General features: G+C 52.2%; 1 pseudogene; it reads left to right on the top strand.

Annotated features, from left to right (window-relative positions):
* LOC137626436 (DNA-directed RNA polymerase III subunit RPC5-like) overlaps positions 1 to 14,210 on the top strand; it is a 153,536-nt pseudogene that overhangs the window by 76,498 nt on the left and 62,828 nt on the right.

Genomic DNA, 14,210 nt, shown 5'->3' with positions numbered 1-14,210 from the left:
GGAGGCGTCAGACGACCTTCACAGCCCACTACCTGCAAGACGTGACCCACAGGAGCCTCGATACGTTTTCTATCGGCCCTGTGGTGGCTGCACAACAGCTGGTCTAACCTCAGGCTCCTTTTTGGACAAGTAGCAGTAGGTTGAGGGCGTTGTTACCCGGTTTTAGTCTGCGTAAATGGAAGAGTATGTCTGACCCTTACTTTCTTCATTCTCCCCTCTCTTGGGGAAGCAGCATCCTGGTCCTCGCATAGCTGACCTCGACCTCTGCAGGTAACCCATGCTTCTTTGTGCTCCTAGTATTAAGCTTAATACTGTTGCGTCTCCCATGACCTGACGAGGTGGTATTGGGAACGTCCTATCCTAGAATTCTTATCTGAAGGTCTCAAGGTCAACTTCATAGGACGAGTCACACTCTCCTCCACACACTGCTTATGTAGGCCACTTGTGAGGTAAAGGGGCTCCTTTTCTCTAGTGCTGCTCACTGAGGGATTGAGCCCCCGGGCAAGCCGAAGTCAGTAAGGCTGGGGACTTTCCACCCTTTCTAAGGGGTAAGTCACCCAATGTAAATAGCGTGGTTTGTATTTCGGTTACAGAACAAATGTCAAATTCGAAGATAATTTGTATTTTTCCTAACCATACAAACCTTAGCTATTTACACATATGTGCCTGCCATCCCTGACCCCCAAGTCAAGTCCTACCTCTAAGTGAAGTGAAGCAAGTCACCGGTGTGTGGGGGGGGGAGGGGTAGCAAGCTACCCTTCCCCTACCCCCCGCTAACTAGCGCGGGGGTAATTAACCCTCGTTAAAACTATTGGCTCGTCATTTCAGCTGCGCTAAAAGGTAAACCCAATGTAAATAGCTAAGGTTTGTATGGTTAGGAAAAATACAAATTATCTTCGAATTTGTCATCTTAATTGGACATGCCAACAGGTTCCGGGTCTCCAAGTAGACCTATTTGCCACGGAATCCAACCACAAGCCACAATGTCATGTGGCCCCCAACCTGGACCCTCTGGCCTATGTCACAAACGACATGTCCATAGATTGGAACAACTGACGGAGGATTTACCTGATTCCACCTTTAAACATGCTAATGAAAGTCCTGGACATGCTCAGGACTTTCAAAGGTCGTATTGCCCTTATAGCCCTCAATTGGCCCAATGCAACTGGTTCCCTATCTTAGTGGAACTAGGACTCCGACCTCGGCGGATTCCCGAACCAAGTTAAGACGGATGGTTCTATCTCACAGTGTGTCTGCTTCCTAACGGATTCAGTGTGCCTTCACTTTATGGACTATCTGAGATTTGCAGCACAAAGACATGCTGAGATTGACCCTTTTAACCCATTGTCCCCAGTGTCAGGTATATGAGATTCTACCCTTAGGCAATATAATTCTGATGTAAAAAAGTTAGCCAATTCTGGAAGACTCAGAGGTTCGGACGCTGACTACGAATCTGGCAGTTACCTTTTTCAGAACTTTCTTGGATGGAGGTGTAGCCAATAATGCTATTACTATGATTAAATCTGCTTTAAAGAAAATATTTCAGATCTGGTTCAATTTTAATCTTACAGATTCGTAATTTTCGTCTATTCCGTGAGCCTGTACTAGACTAAAACCAGTAACTCGCCCTCACGCAGTTTCATGGGTTTTAGATGATGCCCTTGATCTAGATTCTGACTCTGATGTTGACTCTGCAATTACACAGCGCTTCTTAGGAAGACGTTATTTTTTATAAGTTTAGCCTCAGGAGCCAGAATATCTAAACTCTGAGCATTATCTAGAGAACCAAATCATATTGATTTTCTTTCTTCTGTTGGAATTTTATTCTCTCTAGATACAAAATTCCTAGAAAAGAATGAGGATCCACAGAATAGATGGTCCCCGTGGAAGATTGTCCCACTTCCACGCCAGCGTCAATGACCTCAGATGTCAGGATGCCTGAAAACTTTAAATCAATCAATCAATCAATCAATCCCACTTCCACAGGATCTATCTCTGTGCCTAGTTATCACTCTGGAAAACTATTTAGATAGACCTTCAGGACCTTTGTTTATTAGAAAGGATGGAGGAACCATTTCCCTGAAAGGAATCAGACAATAGACTCTTTATTTCATTAAAAGAACCAAGCCGGAATCTGTACCACATGGCCAAGATATCCGGGCTGTAGCAACACCAGTCAATTATTTTCGTCGCATGAATTTTGAAGGATTAAAAAGATAACGTGGTTCCTCCAGATTTAACACAACCATATTAATAGGGTCCTATCTTCATATATATTTTCCCTCTTAGTGCCTTGTCTCCTAATAAGGAGCAGGGCGGCACCTGCCTTCCCTTTTCCCCCTATTTTAACGGGTGTATTAAGAGATTGGTATATTAAAGAGTTTAGTAAAACACTCTTAATTGAATTACTTTATTTTTAATTCAGTTCCTTAACTTTTTGTGTATTTCCAAGCTTATGGGACCAATTCTCTGTTAATATTTCACGGAGCGACACAGGTTGAGCCCAGAAAAGGGATTTTGACAAAGGAAAAATCTATTTCTGGGCGAGGAACCTGTGTCGCCCAGTGCACCCCCCCTCCTTTTTCCTCACCCAAGGCTGGCCCAAGCTTGGGGTGCTAGTAGGAATGATGGGAGAAGGATAGGTGGGGGTGGTGGGGGGGGGGCAGTAGCTGTAGTGAACGACACCTCGTAGTAATGGGGGATTTTGAGGAGGGAGAAGTCTAGTTAGAAAGTGACCTCTGGTAGTGGTATCACTCGCCCCAGTTTTAATACTGACAACCTTTAGGGGTGAGCGAGCTGGGTATATTCCTGGCATTCCATGCAACGTTTTTCTCTGGTATATTTAGCAGTATTTATACTGGGCGTCACAGGTTCCTCGCCCAGAAATAGATTTTTCCTTCGTCAAAATCCCTTTTTTATATACATATGCATGCTGGTTTAAGCTCGTCAAAGCGTCAATATTATTATTATTATTATTATTGCTATTACTTGCTAAGCTACAACCCTAGTTGGAAAAGCAGAATGCTATAAGCCCAGGGGTCTCAAGTTGAAAGGAAGAACTCGCTCCCCACATGATTGTAGTTCTCTTTGTGTGAATTATATCTTCTCTACACTTTGAGAAAGAGGTTTACTACTGTACTGTGCTTTTAGGGTTGAATACAATCTCTCTCCAAGAGGTTTGCATTTATGAAATGTGAACGCCCTTACAAACTCCATATTTTATGTGACCTTTGTTTGCCCCAGCTTGTAAGGTCTCTGGTAGTTATGAAATATATTGTAGACATCATGACTAGATTGAGTGGGTCACATATTGTAGGAGGTTTGTAATGATTAGATATGTTCTAAATTTTGTGTTTCAATTTGATAGGAGTGTGAGTAAGTCCCGCTGTGTAAGAGGTTTATGAAATTAAGTAATTCCCCGCCATATCCCAGTTCACGTATCTCTTCTCCAGTACATTGAGGATTTATAAATCTTTATCATAGACTCTTTAGTGTATACAGTGTCATGGGTTTCTGAGGGCAGATGATATTGATATTTTTCATATTCTAATTATCTTTATATTAAAGATAGTTTTTAGACATAAAAGCTTAAATTTATGAAGATAAAAATAATGGAAAAATTATATATTAGATTTCTGTATCGACTTCATGGTTTTCCAGCTACCACTTAAAATGTAACGCCCGAAATAGCCAAGGAATTACTTAACACCAAAGACTTTTTATATTCACACATTCAAGTGTAAATGTCTCTTTTCTTGCTAAGAGTTTCTTCTATTTACAGATTCCGGTGTACTTGGCAAAAACACTCGCACAACAATTGAACGTTTTACAGTTCCCCGTTCGACCGCATTCTCACAATTATGACGAGTCCACTATTCTTAAGGTTGGTACAGTAGATCTTATTCCACTTTAATCATTTACGGAAGAAGAGGGAGTTGTGATTACTATAGCATGAAACATTGACTGATTCCCTTTTATTTCTCACGGGGAAAGTAGTCTTTGCTTACGAGCATTTTGGGGTGCAGGCTTAATCTCAGAATGGATTAAACTCATATACAGATGTTCCATTGTATTTTCAAATAACTTTGAGTCTCGATCAATTCTAACATGACAGACAAAGATACGGCCGAAGAGCGGACAAATAGAGATGGAGATGGGTCTGCGCACAAGGGGACCTACGTACGACAAAAGCAGGGGGGAGCAGATTGCCCTGAATGTGGACGGAGCGTTCCGGGACAAGCGAGATTCCGAAGATGATTTTTATAAAAGGTTTGTTGGTTGATGGAAAGTAGATGTTTTTATTACTTCCGTTTGTTGAGTAATGGAAATTAATGTTTTTATATTACCCATTTGTTCTGTAACTGAAATACAAACCACGCTATTTACATGGGGTAATTACTTCGGCGTAGCTGAATGACGAGCCTTAAAGTTTTAACGAGGGTTTCCTACCCTGCCGCTAGTTAGAGGGGGGGTAGGGAGGGGTAACTAGCTACCCCCCCCCCCTCTCACACACACCGGTGAAAGGCTCACTTTACTTTTGGCTTGGAGAGACGTCAGACGTGTCTGCGCTCTCCGTTTTTGAGTGCCATAATTTGTTTGCTTTCTCTTTTCAGTGTGTGTGAAGTTGGCCTCTATTTCTCCTCATGCGTACGTGCCCTGAACTTTCTGGCCGCCCTTGTGGTACTTTTATATCGGCCTTGGATACTGATCCTCACTCCTTATGCCCTCAGTGTAGGGGCCAACGGTGTGATAGGTGTAACGTATGTATTGAGTGTAGGGAGTGGTCTACCTCCCAGTGGGAGAGGGTTGCCCGGTGATGCAAGAAGAAGGCTAAAAGGGATTTGTTCCGTAACCGAAATACAAACCACGCTATTTATATAGGGTTTACCTTTTAGCGCAGCTGAAATGACGAGCCAATAGTTTTAACGAGGGTTGATTACCCCCGCGCTAGTTAGCGGGGGGGTGGAAAAGGGTAGCTTGCTACCCCTCCCCCCTCCACACACCGGTGACTTGCTTCACTTCACTTTTGGCTCGGCGGTGATCAGACGTGTCTGCTCATCGTCCTCGTGACAGCCTTTAATTTTCTGCTTTTTCTTTACAGCGTGTGTGTTGGTTGGAAGTTGACCTTCATTATTATTTCTTTACAATGCGTACATGCCCTGGCGTTGCCGGTCGTCCTTGTTGGACTTTCATCTCGGACGTAACTACGGACCCGCACACTCTTTGCCCTCAATGTCGGGGCCGACGGTGTGACTAGGAGAACATGTGCCGTGAGTGCAGGGAGTGGTCTGCTTCCCAGTGGGAGAGGTTTGGCCGTCGGCGTAAGAAGAAGTCCAGGAGAGACTGTTCTCCTTCGGGGTTAGCCTTGAAGGAGGAAGGTTCTCGGGACTCTTCTTCCGCCGCCCAACCCTCCTCCGAAGCTCCCCCTCGTCCGCCTCCTAAGGAGAGTCGGCCGAGTGGTAGCGCAGGCCCTAGTTTTGTTTCCCGACCTTGGGTGGGGGGAGGGGGCGTCGCCTCCCTTAGCGAGGCGGTTCCCCCTCCTCCTCCAGGGGAGGTTATTGATAATGCCTTAACCAATGATGATCTTTTGCAGATTTGGTCGTCCCTGGGGCTTAAGGGCTTGCCCTCCAGGGTCGCCTTTATTGACCTTGTCTCGTTGGGGGCCGCTGTTAAGCAGTCGCCGGCGGTAGCAGAGGTAGACCCTCTGTCTATTGTCGACGTCGTGGTGACAGAGGCCTCCGACGTGGCTGGGCAATCCTCCGCAGGTGCTGTTGCGGATGATGGTGCTAAAGGCTCTCCTCCCCCTTCCGTACATCCTTCGAAGGGGGAAGTGAGTCCTTCGGTCTCTGCTGCTGCTCAGCTTCCTTCTGAGGGAAGTGCTTTGACGGAGACTCCCCTTCGGAGGACCGATGGTCCCGACGATCTCCCCCGAGGCCGCCTCCGCTGTAAGGCTCACTGTCCGCTACGCCGCAAGGGCCTCCCTTCCCCTTACAAGGGGGTTGAGAGGCGTCTTTTTGGGTCTTCTTCCTCTGAGGGGGACTCTCCTCGTCAGCCTCAACCTACAGCTCCGTCTTCCTTGGACCTCTGCAGAGCGTTCACCAACTCCTGCCAGATCTTCGCCTTCTGGAGAACTCGTCACCCGACAGGCAACGGTCCCTTCGGGGCTAAGGGATCCTTCCCTTCCACGAGCAGTGCTAGCGCACAGGCGCTCTCCTGCTCGTCAGCGCTCTCCTGCTCGCCAGCGCTCTCCTGATAGTCAGCGCTCTCCTGATCGTCAGCGCTCTCCTGCTCGTCGGCGATCTCCTGCTCGCCGACGCTCACCTGCTCGGCGGCGCTCTCCTGATGTTCGCCCTCCTCGCCAGCCCTCTCCTGCTCGTCAGCTCTCTTCTGAGCGTCAGCGCTCATTTGAGGACCATCGCCCTACGGTCTCTGACCATCCTACAGTTCCTGCTGAGCTTCCTGCTCACCATCTGTCTGATCCTGTGGCTACGCAACATCGTTCTGCGCGTGTGTCAAAAGCACATGTTCGCCAACGCGCCAGTGATCTTCCAGTTCCTGCTCATGAACGCGCCGCGCCACCTGTCCTTTCACAGGACACGCGTCGACCTTCTGCTCGCCAGCGATCTCCTGCTCGCCAGCGATCACCTACGCGCCAGCGATCACCTGCTCGCCAGCGCGCACAGGCGGTTTTAGTATCGCCTATTTACCAGCGTTCTCCCACGCATCAACGATCGCCTACGCGCCAGCGTTCACCTGCTCGTCAGCGCGCACAGACGATTTTAGTATCGCCTATTCAATAGCGTTCTACGCGTCAGCGATCACCTGTCTCTCGGCGATCTCCGGACCGCCCGCGTGTGTTACAGCGTTCTCCAACGCTTCTGAAAGAACATGGTTCGCCAGCTACTAGCTCGCCATCGCTCACCTGCGCATGCTGCTCGCCATCGCGCGATCCCTCACCTGCGCATGCTGCTCGCCATCGCTCGCCAACGCGTCGCCATGCCACAACGCGCCATCGCCAACCTGCGCGTCAGCGCTCACCAGCTCATCATCGATCGCCTGTGGATTTACATCGCCAGCGGTCTTCCTCACCCACGCGGCAGCGCGTTTCCTCGCCGTCGCGCCAACGCTTGCGTTCGCCGCCTCGGACACGCGTTCATTCACCTGCCCACCCTCGCGCCCACTCGCCTGCGCGACCGCTCGCCTGCACGCCCGCGCGACCGCTCGCCTGCGCGCCCGCGTGATCATCCACCTGCGCGATCGCTCGCCCGCTCGCCCGCGCTCCCGCGCGACCATTCTCCCTCGCGCGACCATCGTTCGCGGCGAATTCCGCAGCCGGTGGTAGCAGCAGGAACGCGTGTTCCTAGACGACGCTCGGGATCGCCTCCACCCAAACACAGGTTGGTAGTGCAGGACGAGGAGAGGTTAGTACATCATACTTCCCCACCTTCTTTTCAGGCAGGTACCGTGGTGTCCACTCCAAAGGATCGCCCGATCCCTTTCCCTTTAGCGAGGATTTCGGACTCTGTGTCCTTGGAGCAACAGACTTGGTTTGGTCCCCTGGCACGGGCGTTAGTGAGGGTTATGAAACCAGCACTCGCCGACCAGGGTAACAAACCAACGGCTGTCTCTCCTACGCTGAAGAGAAAGAGAGGAGTGGACTTGGTGGTGACTTCCCCCAGGGCGAAGTTGGTTCCCAAGAGGTCGGTCGCGAAGGTCCCTTCTCCTGCACGAGTGCTTTCTCCTTCTCCCGTGGACGAGGCCTTTCCGTCCTCAGGTGAGTCCAGTGGGGCGGTAGTCTTCCCCTCGGCACCAGGGGGGGAGACTTCGCTTCATGCAGGAGAATCGTCTCGTGAGGAAGGGGCCCCTCAAACCTCGTTGTTGGGATCCTGTATCCCTCCCAGGAGGGAATCCAAGGACTCCAAGACCGTCCCTAAATCCTCTGCAAGGATTCGTCAGGAACCCACGACTACCCGGGGGAATGTCCACGTGTCACCCCAGGAAGAGATCCCTGGGGCAGGAGACTTAGCTGCCAGCCCGCAGGGAGAAAAATAGCAAGAATCCGAACATGCCTTCTGGCAGGTCCTAAGCCTGATAAGGCAAAGACATGATCTTGGATGAAGTGTTTGACGTTCGGAAGGCCCCTAAGACCAGTGCGGCTCTGCACTGGTCTCGGGGTCTGAAGAGTGCCAGAGCTAGGGCCAACGCTCAGCTCGCACTTCTTGCCTCCTCCAGTTGTTCCACTGCCGGGAACAAGCTCATCCCTCCTCCTCGTCTTCAGCAGAGGAGGTATTTCGAGATCCTGGGTGAGCACAACCTCGCTCTTCCTCTCCATCACTCTGTGGAGGAGCTGGCGAAGGGAGTTCCCCTTGAGAAGCTCTCTGCCCGGCAGGTGTCGTTCTCGGCGGCAGAGATCCTTAGCCACGAGAAGGTCGCTAAGTGTGCCATGCAGGCCACTTCGTGGCTGGACTTCTGGCTAGGATCTCTGGGCATCCTATTGCGATCGGAGGACTTGTCCAAGGAGACCAATAGGAAGGCCCTGGAGACCTTCTTGCTCTCGGGCACCCGCTCCATCGAGTTTTTGGTGCACCAGGTTACCACCCTGTGGGCCAACTCGGTGTTGAAGCGTCGCGATGCTGTGTCCGAGAGATTCCATCCGAAGGTCTCCGCCGTAGGCTCCGACATGCTTCCCTTCTGGGGGAGAACCTGTTTGAGCCTCAAGACATGGAGCGAATGGCTGAGAGGTGGAGGAAATCCAGCACAGACTCCCTCCTCCATAGGGCCCTTACAACTCGGCCCTATAAGCCTCCAGCCCCGCCACAACAGCAGCAACAGCCTCGTAAGGCTCCCAAACAGGCACCGGCAGTTAAGAAGGTGGTGTCTAAGCCCCAGCCCTTTCCAGCCAAGGTCAAGAGGGGCGGTAAGTCCTCCAGGGGAGGCAAGACTCCTAGGAGTGGCAGCCGCGGCCGCAAGCCAAGGGGTGGCAGTCCCCCTGCGTGTCCACATGTGGGGGGATGTCTTCAGCGTTGCGTCCGCAGGTGGCAGCAACACGGGGCCGATGCTTGGACGGTCTCAGTGATCTGCCAAGGCTATCGCGTCCCGTTCACAACATCTCAACCTCCCCTGACAGCGAATCCAGTGTCGTTGAGCTCCTATGCCACAGGATCGGCAAAGGGGCTGGCCCTTCAGGCCGAAGTCGAGACCATGCTCGAGAAGGGTGCTCTCCAGGAGGTCGTGGACGGCTCCCCAGGCTTCTTCAGTCGACTCTTTCTTGTAGAGAAGGCTACTGGAGGCTGGAGACCCACCATCGACCTCTCAGCTCTGAACAGGTTTGTCAAGCAAACCCGGTTCAGCATGGAGACAGCAGACACGGTCAGACTTGCGGTGAGACCACAAGACTTCATGTGCACACTGGATCTAAAGGACGCGTACTTCCAGATCCCAATCCATCCGTCTTCCAGGAAGTACCTGAGATTTTGCCTCGACAACAAGATCTACCAGTTCAAGGTGCTGTGTTTCGGTCTCTCCACAGCTCCTCAGGTGTTCACCAGAGTGTTCACCCTGATTTCATCTTGGGCGCACAGGAACGGCATTCGTCTCCTTCGTTATCTGGACGATTGGTTGATCCTAGCAGACTCGGAGTCGACCCTTCTTCGGCACCGAGACAGGCTTCTGGATCTTTGCCAGGGTCTGGGGATCGTGGTAAACCTCGAGAAGTCCTCTCTGCAGCCGTCCCAACGACTGGTTTATCTAGGCATGCTAATAGACACCAATCTCCACAAAGCCTTTCCATCAGACGACCGGATAGCAAGACTGAGGAGGGTGGCGGAACCCTTCCTCAGGCGAAAAGAACTCCCCGCCTAATCGTGGTTGCGTCTCTTAGGTCACCTATCCTCCCTGGCCCGTCTGGTTCCAAACAGCCGCCTCAGGATGAGATCCCTTCAATGGCGGCTCAAGTCCCGGTGGAATCAAGGATCCGATTCCCCGGACATTCTGATCCCAATGGGGTCTCTGGAACAGACGGACTTGCGTTGGTGGCTGGTCGACGAGAACCTACAGAAGGGAGTGAGTCTTCTCGTCCTCCCCCCCGGAATTGACTCTGTTTTCGGACGCGTCAAAAGAAGGGTGGGGGGCGCACGTTCTGAACCAGAGGGCCTCAGGCCTTTGGTCAGAATTAGAAAAGTGCCTACACATCAACCTGCTAGAATTGAAGGCCGTCTTTCTGGCTCTTCAGCAGTTCCAACGGTCCCTGGCGGGTCACTCCGTGGTGGTGATGAGCGACAACACCACGGTAGTGGCTTATATCAACAAGCAGGGAGGCACTTTTTCGCAACAGCTATTCCATCTTGCAGTAGAGACTCTGAGGTGGACCGAAACCCACTCGATAACACTATCAGCTCGCTTCATTCCTGACAAGAGGAATGTGCTCGCCGACAGTCTGAGCAGGGCTTCGCAGATAGTGAGTACCGAGTGGTCTTTGGATCCTCAGATAGTCAACAAAGTCCTGACTTTGTGGGGCTCCCCGACTGTGGACTTGTTCGCGACAGCCTTGAACTTCAAGCTACCCCTGTACTGCTCCCCAGTCCCGGACCCCAAGGCACTCTGGCAAGATGCTTTCCAGCAACGGTGGGACAACATCGACGTGTACGCCTTCCCACCGTTCTGTCTGATGAGAAGGGTGCTCAACAGGACCAGACTATCGGTCAACTGTTCGATGACTCTGGTAGCTCCGCTATAGCATCACGCGGAATGGTTTCCGAACCTTCTGCAGCTCCTGACGGAACTCCCGAGGGAGCTTCCTCCACGACACGAGCTTCTCAGACAACCCAACTCCGGCGTCCCTCACAGGGCCGTAGCCTCGCTTCGGCTTCACGCCTGGAGACTATCCAGCGTCTCCTCGCGGAGAGAGGCTTTTCGCAACAGGTTGCGGAGAGAATGTCTCGGCACCTGCGAAGGTCCTCTGAGGGAGTCTACCAAGCAAAGTGGAGAGTCTTTTGTGGTTGGTGTCGTGGAAGGGGTACTGTATCTCTCCACTCGATGCCACTATTCCAGCAATAGCGGACTTCCTCGTGTATCTGCGAGAAGAAATGCGCCTTTCTGTCTCGGCAGTGAAAGGCTATCGCTCAGCCTTAAGCTTAGCCTTCAGATTGAAGGGTGTGGTTATTTCTTCATCGCTGGAACTCTCTTTACTCATACGTAGCTATGAGCTTACCTGCCCCCAGTTGGAAGTGAGACCCCCTCCTTGGAACGTGGTTCGAGTCCTCAGGTCTCTTAAGAGACCTCCCTTCGAGCCATTACGCCAGGCCTCCGATTGCCACCTGTCTTGGAAGACGGCTTTCCTACTCGCCTTGGCTTCGGCCAAGCGGGTTAGTGAACTTCATGGTGTCTCGTACGACATCGCCCATTCAAGGGGATGGGGGGAGGTAACGTTCAGGTTCGTCCATGAGTTTGTTGCCAAGACTCAGAATCCTGGAGTGCCGGATCCTCGCTTCGACTCTTTCAGGATCGCGAGTCTCCTTTCTGTAACAAGCGACCCAGACCAGCTGCTACTATTTCCAGTGAGGTGTCTGAGGCACTACTTGAAGAGAACGGCTGCAGTCCGTCCTCATGTGCGAGCTTTGTTTGTGAGCACAGGCAGGACTAATAGGAGGGTCACCAGGAACACTATCTCAGCTTGGATTCGAAGGGTTATCCACCATGCCTTGAATCCAGACCCTCCTCCGTCACGTCGCCCTCGGGCCCACGATGTCAGGTGTATTGCTACATCCCTGGCCTTCAAGAGAAACTTCTCTGTGGCGCAGGTACTTCAAGCTGGGGTCTGGAAGCGTCAAACGACCTTCACAGCCCACTACCTGCAAGACGTGACCCACAGGAGCCTTGATACGTTTTCTATCGGCCCTGTGGTGACTGCACAACAGCTGGTCTAACCTCAGGCTCCTTTTTGGACAAGTAGCAGTAGGTTGAGGGCGTTGTTACCCGGTCTTAGTCTGCGTGAATGAAAGAGTATGTCTGACCCTTACTTCTTTCTTCATTCTCCCCTCTCTTGGGGAAGCAGCATCCTGGTCCTCGCATAGCTGACCTCGACCTCTGCAGGTAACCCATGCTTCTTTGTGCTCCTAGTATTAAGCTTAATACTGTTGCGTCTCTCATACCCTGATGAGGTGGTATTGGGAACGTCCTATCCTAGAATTCCTATCTGAAGGTCTCAAGGTCAACTTCATAGGACGAGTCACACTCTCCTCCTCACACTGCTTATGTAGGCCACTCGTTCCTAGCGATGCTAGGAACTTGTGAGGTACAGGGGCTCCCTCTCTCTAGTGCTGCTCACTGAGGGAACGAGCCCCCGGGCAAGCCGAAGTCAGTAAGGCTGGGGACTTTCCACCCTTCCTAAGGGGTAAGTCACCCTATGTAAATAGCGTGGTTTGTATTTCGGTTACGGAACAAATGACAAATTCGAAGATAATTTGTATTTTTCCTAACCATACAAACCTTAGCTATTTACACATATGTGCCCGCCATCCCTGACCCCCAAGTCAAGTCCTACCTCTAAGTGAAGTGAAGCAAGTCACCGGTGTGTTGAGGGGGAAGGGGTAGCAAGCTACCCTCCCCACCCCCCCGCTAACTAGCACGGGGGTAATTAACCCTCGTTAAAACTATTGGTTCATCATTTCAGCTGCGCTAAAAGGTAAACCCTATGTAAATAGCTAAGGTTTGTATGGTTAGGAAAAATACAAATTATCTTCGAATTTGTCATATTTCTTCTTCAGAGGTTTCTCGGAAGAGAGAAAATTACAAGAACTCTTCTTCCGTCGCCCTTTCCTCCTCCGAAGCTCCCACTCGAGCGGCCTCTCCCGAGAGGCTGGCGAGTGGTAGTGTAGACTGCATTGCTGTTAACCGATCCCGGGGTGAGGGAGAGGTAGTTGCCTCCTATAGCGAGGCAGCTGCCCCTCCTCCCCCGGAGGAGGAATTTGTGTCTAGTAATGTTTTTTTGCAGCTTTGGGCTTCCTTGGGGCTACAGGGTTCGCCCTCCTAGGAAGCTCTGTTTGACATGATCAAACTGGGTGCGGCCGTCAAACAATCGCCAACTTCAGCGGAGATAGATCCTCTGTCTGTGGTTGACGTTGTGGTGACGGAAACATCCCGTGGGTCTAGCCAAACGCCCGTTCCTGTGGCTGAGGTAGCTGAAGGCTTAGACTCCCCCTCCGAACATCCTTCGAGGGAGGAGCTAAGTCCCAAGGTCTCTCCTGCCGGTGATTCTCCCTCTCGGGGGAGTTCACTAACAGAGACTCCTTATCGGAGGCCCACCGATGGTCAGCTTGCTGATCCCACGGCCCCTCATGGGATCAGCTTGCTGATCTCACGGCCCCTCGTGGGCGTATAAGGCGGAAGACTTGACCTCCCCTTCACCGTAGAGGCCTTCCTTCCCCTTACAAGGGGGTTAAGAGGCGCCTCTTCGGCTCGTCGTCGCCACAGTCCTCTGCGGAGGAGATGACTCGCCGTTCTCCAGTCCTGCCAGCTACCAACCTAGACCTCTCCGGGGATCGTTCGCGATCCCCTTCGGAGGATGGTCGTCCTTCGGGACATGGTGACCTGTCACCCAGACCCTCTACTTCCAGAGTTCCTGATGTGCATGACACGCCACCTGATACTGCCACTGCGCATTCTCTGGGCCCTTCGGGGCTGAAAGGGCTTGAGCGCGAAACTGCGCCTCTTGCTCTCAAGCGCCAGGCACCGCCTGAGCGCTCACCTGCTGCCGACGCTGCTGTTCCTGACTTAGCGCTTCGGCGCTCACCCTCAGGCGTTCGCGCCTCCGTTCCTGTTACGCGCCAGGGTCCCCCTGCTCACCCACGAGTTCCTGATATAACGCACCAGCGCTCACCTGCGTATATGCGCCCAGTTCCTGATACGGCGCTACAGCGCTCACCTGCGCATACGCGCTCACCGATGCCCCAGCGGCCACCTGCGCTAACGCGTCCAACAGCAATTCCTGATACGGCACTCCTGCGCTCACCTGCGCATACGCGTCCACCGGTGCCCCAGCGGCCACCTGCGCACACACGCCCTCAACCGCGCGCGGTCCAAGGGGAACCTAAGTTGGCGCACAGGTTCCTTCGGATTCGTCGCGCCCGGAGGAACTTAAGTTGGCGCACAGGCGCCCACAGGTTCCTACGGATTCATCGCACCCGTCTGGGGAGACGAGCAATACGCGCCCA

This window comes from Palaemon carinicauda, chromosome 34 (assembly GCF_036898095.1).
Source record: "Palaemon carinicauda isolate YSFRI2023 chromosome 34, ASM3689809v2, whole genome shotgun sequence".
NCBI classification, from domain to species: Eukaryota; Metazoa; Arthropoda; class Malacostraca; order Decapoda; family Palaemonidae; genus Palaemon; species Palaemon carinicauda.
This window is presented reverse-complemented; position numbering and strand designations above follow the sequence as displayed.